We start from the raw sequence: 13,693 nt of genomic DNA on the forward strand, positions 1-13,693 counted from the left end.
TTAAAATCTGCTATTCTTTACTGCCATTGTTAAAAACTGCGGAAAATATCATACAATTACCAATTCATTACTTTATAGAAAAAGTGATGACTCGATTTGCAGTCACATTTTGAAAACACGATCAAAAAGATTACAAATATCCGTTTCGCCTGCTAAAGTTAGTAATCCCATACCTAACGAAAAATACACGACATATTTTTTACGAAACCCAAAATAGACCAGACATTTACTGGAATCCGTCTCAAAATAAGCACAGAACTTACATTTGGAAGTGAGGAAACGACAGTTTAAAGGGGTCGGCTCGATGACAGAGCCCCATTAGCCAAGTGACGATTTGACAGTTTCACGACTCTGTTAAACTCTGTTTAGAGATGTCGACGTCTAACTGAGCTTTGTTTCCAGTTCACACGAATACCTTTCAGCGTATTAACAACTTGTTGCTTGCGAGAGGATCTTAAATCAGCTTTATTTTTGTCTTCACATCCTTTAGGATTGTAAAGATGTTTGCAGTCTCGCAGGTCGGTCATCACTCAGTGCATTGTTTGTGGTTTATTTTCTAATGAGATAGTGTAGCTTTTGTGCAAGCTATGGTCTGCAAAGTGACCATTATTGCAAAATATGGATAGTTATAGAAGAAATACATTGGTTTTAAAATCACAGCAGCAACCTGTTTTTTTAAGGAAGAGTGCGTAATTTCCATGTCGAATGGTACATTGTTCTGTTCTCGACATAGATAACTTGGGGCGTACTGTGATTGCTGCATCAACACTAGCGTTGCTAACGAGTGAAAGTGCACAACTCATTACAAGAAATTAAAACCGTAACAATTGAACCAGAGCCGTGGCGAATTAAATAATGACTGAAGAACCAACTTACCATCATAAAATTGGCCGATGTAAATACCAACTTTAAATAAAATGCGTTCATTCAAAAGGTCCATTAAGGACCGGTTAATTTTACGAGGAAAGACCACTTAAAATTCTGATGGGTGGGCACAAAATCAACTCCGATTTTGAATGTTGCGGACAAAGCATGGCCGGTATCCATCCATTAGCACCTGTCCTGAAGTTATGGCGACATTTACCGACCCAAGCCTCTTTTGTAAATGGAGTGACTAATGTATTTGTGACTTCCAGACCTTACAAACCAAGTATGTCAGTACCAATGAACAAATAACAATTTTTAAGTTAGCAGAACCGTACTCTGTATGTCTTAATTAGGTACGTATTAATGGTTTCATGGAAAAGACAAAGTGGCCTTCATTGATTTTCCGCCGTCCATATGTAAATCCGGCGTGACTCATTAGAGCCTAATCGCAATAGTAGAATGCGCGTACGCTGGCCCCTGGAACACGCTCCCATACTATCGGAACTGATTGTGATTCATTATAATAGAATATTCATTAGCACGTGAATGAGGGCCTCACGTTATACCTGAGTATTGTGTGATGTCATGTGGGTAACCAGAGATACATCGCGGTAAAAAACGATGTCTTGAAAAGTGAAGTATTCTAGTGTTAATTACAAAGCTTAACTACCTACATCAGGTACACAACCTTGTCGTGCCCGAGCGTGCCACCTCGCCACCTCACCCGTGCCAAATAAGGCGTGATATTATCTGACCATTTGATATGGTTGCCACCTCATAAGGGCCACTAAATATGGCCGGAAAACACTGCGCCCATGCGTTAGCCATGCCTCTCCCGCAATAGCCGTGCTAGTTACCCAATAAGGGCTTCAAGTGGTCGACGAAGCAGGCCGTTATCACCACATACGGTGATATGGATGCGGAGAGCCAATAACTAAGCATAGAATGAAAGAAATCGGCATTTATACGGCGTATTTATATTCATTCGGCAAGTTTATTATCATTGCGGTTAGGAAAACAAATTCAGATCTCAAAAGATGTAATTGAAACGATAGACGGGCGCGTGGGCGGCGCGGGCGCAGCTCCGAGTGTATCATGGCAATCGCAGGCCACTCAATTATGGTGGCTCGGTCTAATAGGGCATTTAGCTGTCAATTACAAGTGATCGACTCGTTCGCTAGATAAGTGTTCCAGATTGATACCATTGTCAACGAGTTACGACAAAAGAAGATTAGAAATTGTATGAGTGTTTCCAAATATTATTGGGTAAAGCCAAAACTTAATTTCACCATTCCTTCGACGTCTATCGTATAAAAAACACATAAAAACCCGGTTATGATCCACTATTGTTTTGAATCCACATCTGCGGAAATGTGAAGTATTTGAACATTAGCTACGAACAAAGTAGCCCGACCCACTAATTTAAATACATTCTAAATATAACACATAAGAAATGTAGTTTAGATTAGCGCAGTATCGATCGCCACGTGCGGTCCATTGATCGTGCGGATGGTGCGGAGTGGGGGGATTTATTCATTCATATTGCGCACGCGCATCGATCGCGACCTCGTCGCGGCCGCGCCGGCGTTTGCCGCCCGCACCGCGTGCCGCACCTCGCACTCGCCGCTGAATGCATGGTTCATATAACTAGAGCCATATTATCAAGACTTATTCCGACGCCTTGTCATTCCGAACTAATCCTTAACAGTGCCAATGAACTCTTACGGCGTTATTGTTATGAAAGAGCGAGTTATCTTTAATAGTCGATCGGGTCCGATCTCTAATTCCGTTGACAGTCGTCCCATTCAATAATAACGACTTGTTGTCTGTAGGATGTCGTATGACTACGCCTACACTGCAATTAAGTAACGTGGAATGTTATCCTAAAGGTGAGTGTAGGTGACAACGAAAATATTAAATTAACTAGTCGATTAGGTAATAAAGTAAACGTGCGTTTGGCTGGCGAATTAGGCAAGTGCTAATATTTGCGGACACCTACATCCGCCAACCTGCCGCATGCCGGGCGGTCGTGCCGCGGCTCGACGAGTCAATAAACTCCCACTATGTTTTACTAGCTAACACTACGAAATGGAGTAACTAGAAAGTGCATGGGGGCGAAATCAATTTGCCTTTGCGCGGTCCAGGTGGAACGCAAATATTGAAAAGGCCGACCGATTTCACTTACACAAATTGCACTATTGACCACTGCCAATCCATGAATACTGACGGTAAAGTCCCATCCATTTAAATAGAGCAGTATATTCACACATTCCTTAACCATTTAAGTAATGTTTCTAGAAGCCAAAGGCGTCACACCAGTACCTAGGTTCTAATTATGTAAATCCTATACGACTGGCGAGGTAAACGAGTAGGTAGTTTAGGAAAACAAATAACAAGTCGGTAATGCAATCATGCTTAGCATGCAGTATGCGCACTATTTTGTTACGCGTTAGCAAATATAATGTCATCAACATAGTTATGACAACATTGCAGAATGTGCACTTTGTATAATCAACAGCAAACCCAATCTTGGAATCGACCTATGATCAGAGCCATGGGCTACAGTCGAGGTTTTCCCTATTAGAATTTGAATATTACCACCTTTGTCGCCATTTAGAGGAGGTTTAGCGCTGTGCCATGTAGGGGACAATACTAATCAATGTGACAAGCGAGTGCGGCAGGTCGCGGGGGCGGTGCCTCAACGGCGGCGTGGCGGTGGCGCGGCGCTGCTGCCAGGAGTGACGCGTCACGTAGGCGCGTGCGCTCGGCATGCGCGACGCGCCCCCCGTTACGCCGCCGCCATTATAAATCTCCTACGATTCCGCGGAATTTATGGGAACGTTGCCAGCGACATCCTCGCCCATCGACATCGACCGGTTATCGACTGGCCACTTGCCTACTCCGATTCCGGACACGTAATAGTCATCGTAAATTTGACAACCCATTTTGGAATGCAATACCTATTTAATTAAGGATACCCATTGGTTACGTTTCGATTGTACACTCTACGTTCGACTTCCGTGAGAGTGAAGTTGAACCTATAGGGTAAATGAACCAGTTGTGTGCGATGGGGAATTCCAAACTTAGGCTCCATTCAATAAGGTATTCAATGGAAGTAGTGCTTTCAACGTGTTAATACAAATACGCAAGCGGAATCGGGATTCAGAGTGCGGCATGCAAAAGAATAAGCGACATCAGACGAGAACCGGGACGAACGACCTCCACATCTGCAAACCGAATACAAATGCCCTAATCGGGTAGTCGACTAATGTGATCAGTCAGCACAGAAGTGTAATAAATCATGGGAAAATAACGAGAAACTTATTTGCATTCATTGCAGATTGCAATAAAAGTGCACACGACGACCACAGCAAAATAATATAAAATCGTTAAATCAATGAAATACGATGAAGAAATCTTTTTTATCTATACCAGTGACATCATTGTGCCCAAAGGTATTACAAATTAGGTTGTTAATAATATTCATGTGGCAGCCGCTGTCAAAGTTATAACAGTTATTAAAATTTGGACGGCGAAGTACCTTCACCGAATTGTGGCTGTATCGTCGCGCGGCCTTTTAACGAGCCGAATACTTACACGCACTTCCTGTACTACGGGTATTCAATTGGCGAAAAACAAAGACCACTAATAATAACCGTTTGTACGACTGGTAACAAGATGATAACATACGTGCTCGATCAAATTGACGCCGATAGCATCGCGTGCCATTGACCGTGATCCGCCTTCAAATGTCAAAGGTCGTTGTTAAGGATTTCCGCTTATAAATCCACGTTAACGAATATTCTCTATAACAATAACATGATCATTATCTTCTTAGTTCACATCTACGTCTTACGAAGTGATCTCCACGTCTTCACAATTTCGGAATATAATGTGGGAACTAATTCTTTCATATTTGCAAACAATGGTTGTGCAAAAACATGATTCGCAGACAGGTATCGTGTGATTGTGCAGTCTCATTAACTGGGTTTTTAAATTATATTTATTGTGAGAAAAGAATTAACAAAGGCTTTTGAAATGTTTGTTTATTTTGAGACGAGATTGAGTGAAGGCGCGAGAAAAGTTGCACCACAAAAATATCAAAGTATTGCAAAGCTTTGCAGGATCGAGACTAGTCTCACAAAATGTAAATAGCGTAGATGGAAGATTCCCGGCTAATTGAAGAGTTGTATAATAGAGGCGCGCCTTCCTGCGTCGTGTGGCGTCACGATGAGACACAGCGTTCGTTAAATTAGAGATGGTACTATTTTTTCTGAGAAAGGGAAGTGGACGGCAGACAGGTGAGCCGGTAACGGTGGAATGGCGACGAGCGAGCGGCCACGTCCCGCGCGTCCACATTCCTGGATAAATCTTTATCTAACCGATGCCGTGCCATCGGGCAACTTGGCCGACGACTAAACCCCAAACATTCCTGTGTTCTACGATTATATCCTGTCCAAAATTAACTCACGCAATTTAAGCATTAGTTTGGCTGTTCAATGATTTTGAAAGGTCGCAAATGTTGGATGTTAAATTGAAGAACTGTTATGTGAATATTTTGTGATATTGATTGAAAACCACATAATACAAAATAGTTAATTAAATGAACCCAAAACTGGTAACGAAAAACCGCATACAGTACAGCAGGTTGCAGGTTTGCAGTCAAACTGAAGTGAATAATCGATGCGTCTTTTTCCGTGCCGCAAACTAGTTAGCGTGCAATTTCGTCATCTGTCACCGCGCAGATGTATCCCTTATTGGGTAACAAGTAACGACCGCATATATATTCAGTATTCAACATACAGGCAGATAATTTTAGTGTCATATTCATAGGCTCGTGTATCCAGTGCAATGATAAGTAGAGCGTTGAATTCCCACATGATAAGTACCGCTGGTTGACGATTGTGGTGCCTTCTTTACGCAGGGAACTGATTTATCTTGGCGATTCGCTTCCGTTTCATTGTTGCATGGGCCGTGCGAATTTTGCAAAACTAAGACTTTACTGTTAATGCAATTAAAGGGGATACAGGATACAGTTAGCAGTGCCATTAGAAACTGTAGACACTAACCACAGCATATATTCTCTTCCCACAATTGGATAATAATAACAATAGATGGATAGATTACTTGTTTGCATAAATATGTGTGTACATGAACATAGAAAATTGAATACGTTTACGGTAAATGGATAATAAAATCGTTAACAGTATGACACTTGTGCATGCAATTATTGAAGTATAAAGAAGATATAAATAACTTTGTCTAAGAACTAAATCAGCAATTAATAACTAATCACGATCACGATCCCCATATACCATTGCCATAATCACAAAGTTAGTCAAGTGGAACTGATCATTGTGAACAAATGGCTGAATGGGGGTGGACCTACACCATCTACCTACAGCCGCTTCTAAATATAACCTCTAAAGAGTTCGCTGATCCGTCCCATATTATTCTAAAATTTTCATTCCAAGCGAAAAAATCGTGATGTAAAATTTTACACAAGATCCTTTCTACCAGTTACAAAACCAGATGCATTGTTGCCTCGAATCTCCATGATGCAACTAGTATCATGCAAGAAACTCATAGACATACAGGCATTGAGTTACTTTCAAGCATCGTAATACTCATTGACCTTAGTTGACTTATGGTCAACTAGCGCGAAAACAGGATTTTATGCACACCTAACTTTCAGAGCTAACTTTTATATGTAAATTTTCCATTTCTAAAGATCTGACACCTGATAGCAACAAAAAATCTAGTGTAGGACTTCCGATGTCCTTCCCACGTCTATTGCAAAGACCATTAAACAGTAAGGCCGTAAGACCACTTTCTTAGTTTACGAGCTAAGGATCGTAAACATGCAAAGCTGGTAGAGGCACTTGCACTGATACGATCGATATCCTGCATGTTCCCACGCGATCGTCGCGGAAGTCCGTATCGTTCTGTCAGCGATGCTGGGCTGGTGCCTGGACATCGGTCCGTTCCCACGGCCGGCTCGCGTCCGGAACCTTGCGATTGTGCTTCCTTCTCGCCTGATATACCTACAGCGAAATTTTTACTACATTTGAAATAAGTTTGGCTTTATTGTTGTATTGAAAATACGAGTAATTCTATAGTTGAACTGAAAATTCTATAAGGTACATCGTTACGAAAAGGAAATCAGCGAATTGCAAAAAAAATCGCAAAAAATGCACGTTTATTCGGCTGTGTTCCGGTGCTCTACGGAAGCGCGTATGCAGTTTCAAGTTCCACTTTTAACATATCAACACTTGCTTATATTTCGATGACATGAAGACGCTCCAGTTATATGGCAAACTGTTAAACGACACGCAAAACTTCCTGTTTCCCTTACACGCTAAACCGCTACATCTTCACATTTAATAACATGCATTTAAAACATGGCGTCGCATAGTGTCCGCATTCGGAGCTGCAATATTTTTCACTCATAAACGTCGCGATAACGGCCAATTAAAAAAATATAATATGCTTTTAAGTATTCGTTTTATCAAAGGAACATTGAATGCAGCTGCGGAGGATCGGTTTTATTACTGTGAGGTTTTTATGCCTTTGGTAATCCGCTTTATCTGGGTTTGGGCATAATTATGATAATGCTGTCGTTAATATTAATTAATCCACACATTGCTCAAGCAGTGACACTGGAGCCCTTCGTTCAGTGTTCTCTCACATTACGGACACCCTACACCCAATACTTCACCTTATCTGGCGAGCTTATGTGTCATAAGCAGATCACATCATAATATAAGTTATTTGAGGCCCGATATATAATCTGCTAAACAAGGCAGGTAAAAATGATAACGAGACAGCAAATTTATTTCTGTACTATTTTTAGCGTTGGGCAGATGTTTACAAGAAAATAAAACACCAAAAGTGGTACTGGCCGACCAAGGAGTTGCCATTAAAGGATATGCGAGAACGATTCGCAAGATGCTACTCTTTAATGAAACAGACAGAGTCGGTTATATTATTTGTTTAGTGTTTTTACACAGAGAATTAATTGTTTCTAAAAATGGATCATTTTAATTTTGAAGTAGAAATCTTTTGTGCCAGTATTTTGAACTGTACTCAAAAGTAGCATCAAACAAAGCTCCGAAAGTTTGCCGTACACTTAACAGCTAACGCGGTGTCCTGCGTGAGCGACGAACGCGACGCGACGCGACGCTGCGAACGCGACGAACGCGATCAACTCAAAGGAATTCCCTACATGCGGCCTATGTGACAGTCTGCGGCGAGACGCGACGTAACGCGTACTTGTTTTGAGGGCGACCAGACGCGACACCGCGAACTATTCAGAAGCGTTGATTGTTGTGGGACAAAAAAAACATAAATATTAAAGAAATCGTTTATTAGTACAAACAAGTTGGAAGATTGTTGCTGTCTGTACTTTAAATATGAACTTTCAAGCAAAATTGTAACACAACTTCTCCATGATTTGAGAAGTAATGACCAAAATCACGTAGGACATCTGTCGCGTATAGCATCGCGTCGCATTACGTCGCGTCGTGTTGCGTCGCGTCGCGTCGCGTTCGTCGCTCACGCAGGACACCGCGTAAGCCGTTTTAAAACCGTTTCATAGATAATGTGCCCATAAGCCGATAACCCATCTGTTGTCATCTTGTCACTTTTTAGTGCACTATCCTAAATCTACGCATCAGTCCTGTCAGAAAGCTTCTCGAACTTTCTACGAATTTTCTTTTAATTATACTCATTCACACGTCAATGAATTCCTCTCACGAAACGACGAAATAATATGTCGTGACAAACCTCATAATTGTATGTGTAAATGATAGAATTAGTGACCATGTTACGTTCGTGGACGCATGGGTGTTTTATTGTTTATTTGTATTGAAATTAAATATGAAAGTAGTGACAAAAACATTACTGCCAATTCGGCTAAAAACAAATAAAAGCTTCACAGAGGCTTTCATTTCCCTAATACGCAGTTACACAATGGACATTTCTGGTCTAGTTGCGCAACGCATATCTTGTATGAAAAATGTGAATGTCCTAACGATAGCAGCTGGCTAGACAACAGTTTAAAACTAGATCCCTCTCTTCTCAAGAGCCAAGACACTTTTAAACTCGGTCGCGATCGACGACGTGCTTTATCAGAAAACCAATTTGGAAGACGTTAGCTAGACTAGAGCTCTAGAGCCGACGAAGCATCCATTATCAAAGTCGTAGCATAATCTTCCACTATTCAAAAATCTTGCACAGATATGATAAAGATATGTCTATTATAAGCCTACTTACCCTCAAAATCCACTTCTGTTATAAGATCCAGGGAATAAACGATGTTAGACGACTGTAAAACCGAGAGTGCACTAGAAACTTTCTCTCGCTGCGTTATTGACCGATGACGTTCGTTATCAGTACGCATGTTCGGCGTATCGGTAAAATACTGCGCAGCCATTACCCTGCGTTGTAAAAGGGGGTAAGCGACAACTATGAATGGCAACTAGGTGAATTACCCTATTACTCTATCTCTGTGAGAATTTTATTAGCTATTGAAAGATTGCAACACAGCACAGTTAAATTAGATAACTTTGTCACACAAACGAATGTGTATGGATACGGAGATACAACGCTCTGCAAGCGTTATGAGAGACTGAACTATCGATCTCAGTTAGCTAAGTGCAGGTCTTTACCGACTGCAGGGTTGTACCTATTTTTATTCATTTGTTACCTAGCTATTGAGCTTCCCGTTCAATGAAGCTGCTGAAGTCCGGGCATGCGCTTTTGATTTATACTAACGTTTACATGAATGATGAAAATATTCAACAGGTAAACTCCTGAATGACTTAATCTAACACATTAGTTGAAAAGGTTATTAAAAGAGCTTTATTGTCATCGAGCCAAACACACGAAGTGATGTCATGTAGCAAATTTTGCTTTCGTTGAAATCCTTTCTTCGCGATAGCTCGGTTTACGAATTTAGTTGTCATAAAAAGTATACGTGATCTACTATTTTACAGCCCTGATTCGAAATAAGCACAAGCAAAAGTCAAGAGAGGAAGATGGCCATTCACACCATGTTTCCAATTTTAAGTCTGCCTTTAAAATTCCTAACTACGCAACACCAATATAGCAATAACCTACCTAAAGAAATTAAAATAAAATACCCGATGGAACCAGTACCAAGGACAATAGTGCGTACATATGTCGAAGTGTGACACTGATTTACATAGCTTGACCGGATGTAAGGCACCGGCATCATTTGTCCGTGCGGTGCATGTTCGCATTAGTCCTGCTGCAGCCGCTCAAGGCTAACCTTGGGTTGGACCACACGCATGTACCAGACTAAAGGCAAAAGGTATATGAAGCAAAGATTGTAAAATAGACAATCAAATTCCTGACCAAAAATGAGAAGTACGTCTGGACGAAATTGTCTTCGATTGGAAGACTGTAGCCCGAAGTAACACGCTAAAAGGTACTCGTGAAGATAATTGTTGATTCAGTGTGCACATAGAAAATGTTTTTACGATATTTTAAGCTCTACATATCATTCGATATATGGTTATGGAGGCAAGGCATTTTTGTATCGAAAAACGTTATTGCCTTCTCACTTTTCACGATCAGATCACCCTAAAGAGAAGTCACCCCTATGTCACTCTTGCTGACAATTGCGTGGGTGACTTACCTCATGAGATGAAAGTGATACTGCAAGGGAAGGACATCTCATACAATGCAGGTAACCATAGAAACCAGATCAACTAATAAGGTAACTCACGTGTCTAGACAGTCCATTACAGGGATGAAGTTACCTTCTCTGACGCATCTCAGAAAAAGAACAAAAGACTGTCTCTTAAAGTTATTCTTGGAGATAATGAAGAGCATATTGTTACGTACAAAAAAAATATAGCATAAAAATCAGTTGCAACAGTTCTTATGAAACTGATGCATTCTAAAATACCTACTTTTGGTTTTTAATTGCGGAGAAAAACAATATGCAACGGTAAAGTTTATTCAAATTGGTCGAGCGGTTTTCGAGGTTACCAACATTTAGATGTTTTTTCTTTGATATGACCAAAAAACTTAGAATTTTGTTCTCAGAGACAAAACAATGGACCTGACTAATTATGATTTATCAGAGTTTCGTTAAAAATGTCTAGATAATTAATAACTGGCAGTAATGGCGGATGCAAATGATTGTGCAATTTTTTTAGGTTAGTTTTAAATTAACGATGCGGGTCACAGTGATAATACTCAACGCGAACAGAGCCGTGAACACAGCACTCAGTAGCCATTACGAATTATTCGATAATTGACTTCTTATATTTAATTTAAAAAATAAATTGAATACAGACAAAGAGTCTGGACTTATGCAATAGTTTAGCTTGGTTTGCAAGTAATGGAAAACGTGTTTGTCTTCTTACAGACAAATTGGCTACTTGCTTTATTCTCTGTCTGCATCTAGTCGAAAGTAAATAACTCACAGCATGCCAGCCGACCTGTATTCATTCATGTCGGAGTACTCTGCTGTTGAAGTAGACTTTTTAATATGTAAGTATGTTTGCAACATTGCTGATTACTCTAGGACATCGTAAGGCTATCTAGTCCACATTAAATGCAGGCACAATTTGGCACGGGCTGCGGCGCAGCGTCACATCCGGCCCGATGACCGCTTGGTTGCGCAAACGCACCAACATGGGCATTGTATGCAAAACGTTCGCGCACCACTCGCCAAATACCGAATGTTAACGGCACTTTACTAATAGGGATTTAGGGTACCAGGAATTCGTTGGAAAACAAGATCTTGTTTTTAGAACATGAATTAAACAGCATTGAAAATAGTTGCATGAGTTCTAAACAGAAAAGTCAGTGCTACAAATTAAATACATGTTTTGTTTATCCGTTTTGTTCATTTAAATACAAAGAAAGAAAGAAAGAAAGAAAGAAAATACATTTATTCACATGGACATAACGCATAGACAAATACAAACAATAATACAAACAAAAACGAATTAATAATAACATAGAACTACAGAAGACAATACACAATAGTGGGGGAAATATGCGTCACATCCACGCGAAAAGGCCCTTGCTCAGCATGTTGCTGTCACTCTGTTGGACAGAGTCTCAGCGCTGGTTTTCAGCAAAAGCCGAAAGCTGACGTGTTAACGTCCGCCGGCAATTTAAATAATATATATTAAAAATAAAACAATAATATTATTAAAATAAATACAATAAATTATGAATTAAAATAAATAAATAAGTTAAGTAGTGATAACATTGGCAACATTCATTTGGCTCATTCGTTCCTTGTCTATGCGCTGTTGTCAAAATCGTTGGTTGAGGTTATGATGTAAAGAATGAACCAAAATCATGGCGGCGCTCAACGTCTAATATTACGTAATTGAATATTATGCGTTATGTAATGAGTGTTGTTTATGTTGTGTGTGTTAGGAAATGCGAGTATGTGGAGTGTATTAAGAATTTATGTGCTTAAGTGTGTTCTTAAACTTATTAAGAACGCAATACCTTGTTTTAAATGCCATTGTAAGACTTTGTTTATAGTTTCCCGGGAAAACAGCATATCCGTCTATCCGGCTGATATTGTATGTTCCGTCATATACAAAAGAATCAATGAACATACCGGAGAGAACAAAGCAAGCCGACATAGCTACTCAAACAAATTATAAACATAATCGGCTACTATGCTATGACACATCTCCGCACCGATTTTTTGTATTCCAACGCTGGCAAACTTCCGGATGTGCATACATAATGAGATTAAATCGTTCCCCGGGCAACAAATGTACAGTAAAAACACAAAAGGCTGAAATCACACACCCGTTCAACGAATGATGTTTACCCAAGCTTCGTCGGACAAATACACTGGCCCTTTGAAATGCGCGTACGCCGCTTATACGCGATATCAAAAGGACCGGAAGGATTTGGGCTTCTTTCCTCCGTTTCCTACACTAACTAACGTTAATTTTTTAAGCAAACAGCCTTTATAGTCTCCCTTTTGACGTCTTTTAAGCTGACGACCAGTCTTCACAAGAAGTTTTTGACAGATCATAACAAATTGATGCTGACTACCCAAAAAAGTTTTTTTTTTGTGTATTTTTCGTGTAAGTTTACTGCGAATATTTTATTATTTACACATGCTCATTTTTGTATATCCTGAAATAGCAAAGCAATTTATGCCATACATAGATTTATTCACACTATATTAAATATGATGAAACGCTCGTCTTCATCTTGACGAAGCCACAGAGAAGCATCGTTCATGTGAAACAAATCCTGACCGGGACCGGACATCCGTCTTTGTCGATATTCCCGTTCTACATCAAAGGGAACCACTCAATTTTAAACACAAACAAGATTGAACCTTAAAAATATGAATTAAGAGCCCACACTAGCATTTTTGATAACAGCCACCGAGAATCTGTTCCAATAGATCTTGTCACTCGCAGAGATGATTAAATTGCAGTGGACAGCGTTACAATAGCGGATGCGGAAATAAGTCGTAGTGTTACAAATTCTGATGCAGTCCACGCCCAGAGAGAGCGCGCTCATAATATTCTATTGTATGATGAAGATATACCCTACTCAGTATTCACCGACATTGACATATTAAAGCTCAATTGGTTAAAATTGACGCATATTAAACATTGTGATAAACACGAGGGATCCAAGTAAATAAAGATAAGTACTATCCAATAATATCTATCTACCGTAATTGATTGATGAAATGTTTGACCTTCAGTGGATCGTGAAGCGGTGATTACGAAGCACTTACCTGGAACAAACGACCAGAAATAAATGTTAACGAGCTGAGATGAGGAGTTACAGAAAT

At 40.1% G+C, this 13,693-nt stretch overlaps 1 protein-coding gene across 8 annotated transcripts in view; it reads right to left on the reverse strand.

Annotated features, from left to right (window-relative positions):
* LOC124631018 (E3 ubiquitin-protein ligase HECW2) overlaps window positions 1-13,693 on the reverse strand; it is a 91,842-nt gene that overhangs the window by 57,199 nt on the left and 20,950 nt on the right. The window contains exon 2 of one of the 8 annotated variants that reach the window (XM_047165113.1): window positions 13,572-13,636. The exons of the other annotated variants lie outside the window; for them this stretch is intronic. The gene's annotated coding sequence lies outside the window, so the exon portion shown is untranslated. The remainder of the gene's footprint in view (window positions 1-13,571; window positions 13,637-13,693) is intronic. 8 annotated transcript variants of the gene reach the window in all.

This window comes from Helicoverpa zea, chromosome 6 (assembly GCF_022581195.2).
Source record: "Helicoverpa zea isolate HzStark_Cry1AcR chromosome 6, ilHelZeax1.1, whole genome shotgun sequence".
Classification (NCBI taxonomy): Eukaryota; Metazoa; Arthropoda; class Insecta; order Lepidoptera; family Noctuidae; genus Helicoverpa; species Helicoverpa zea.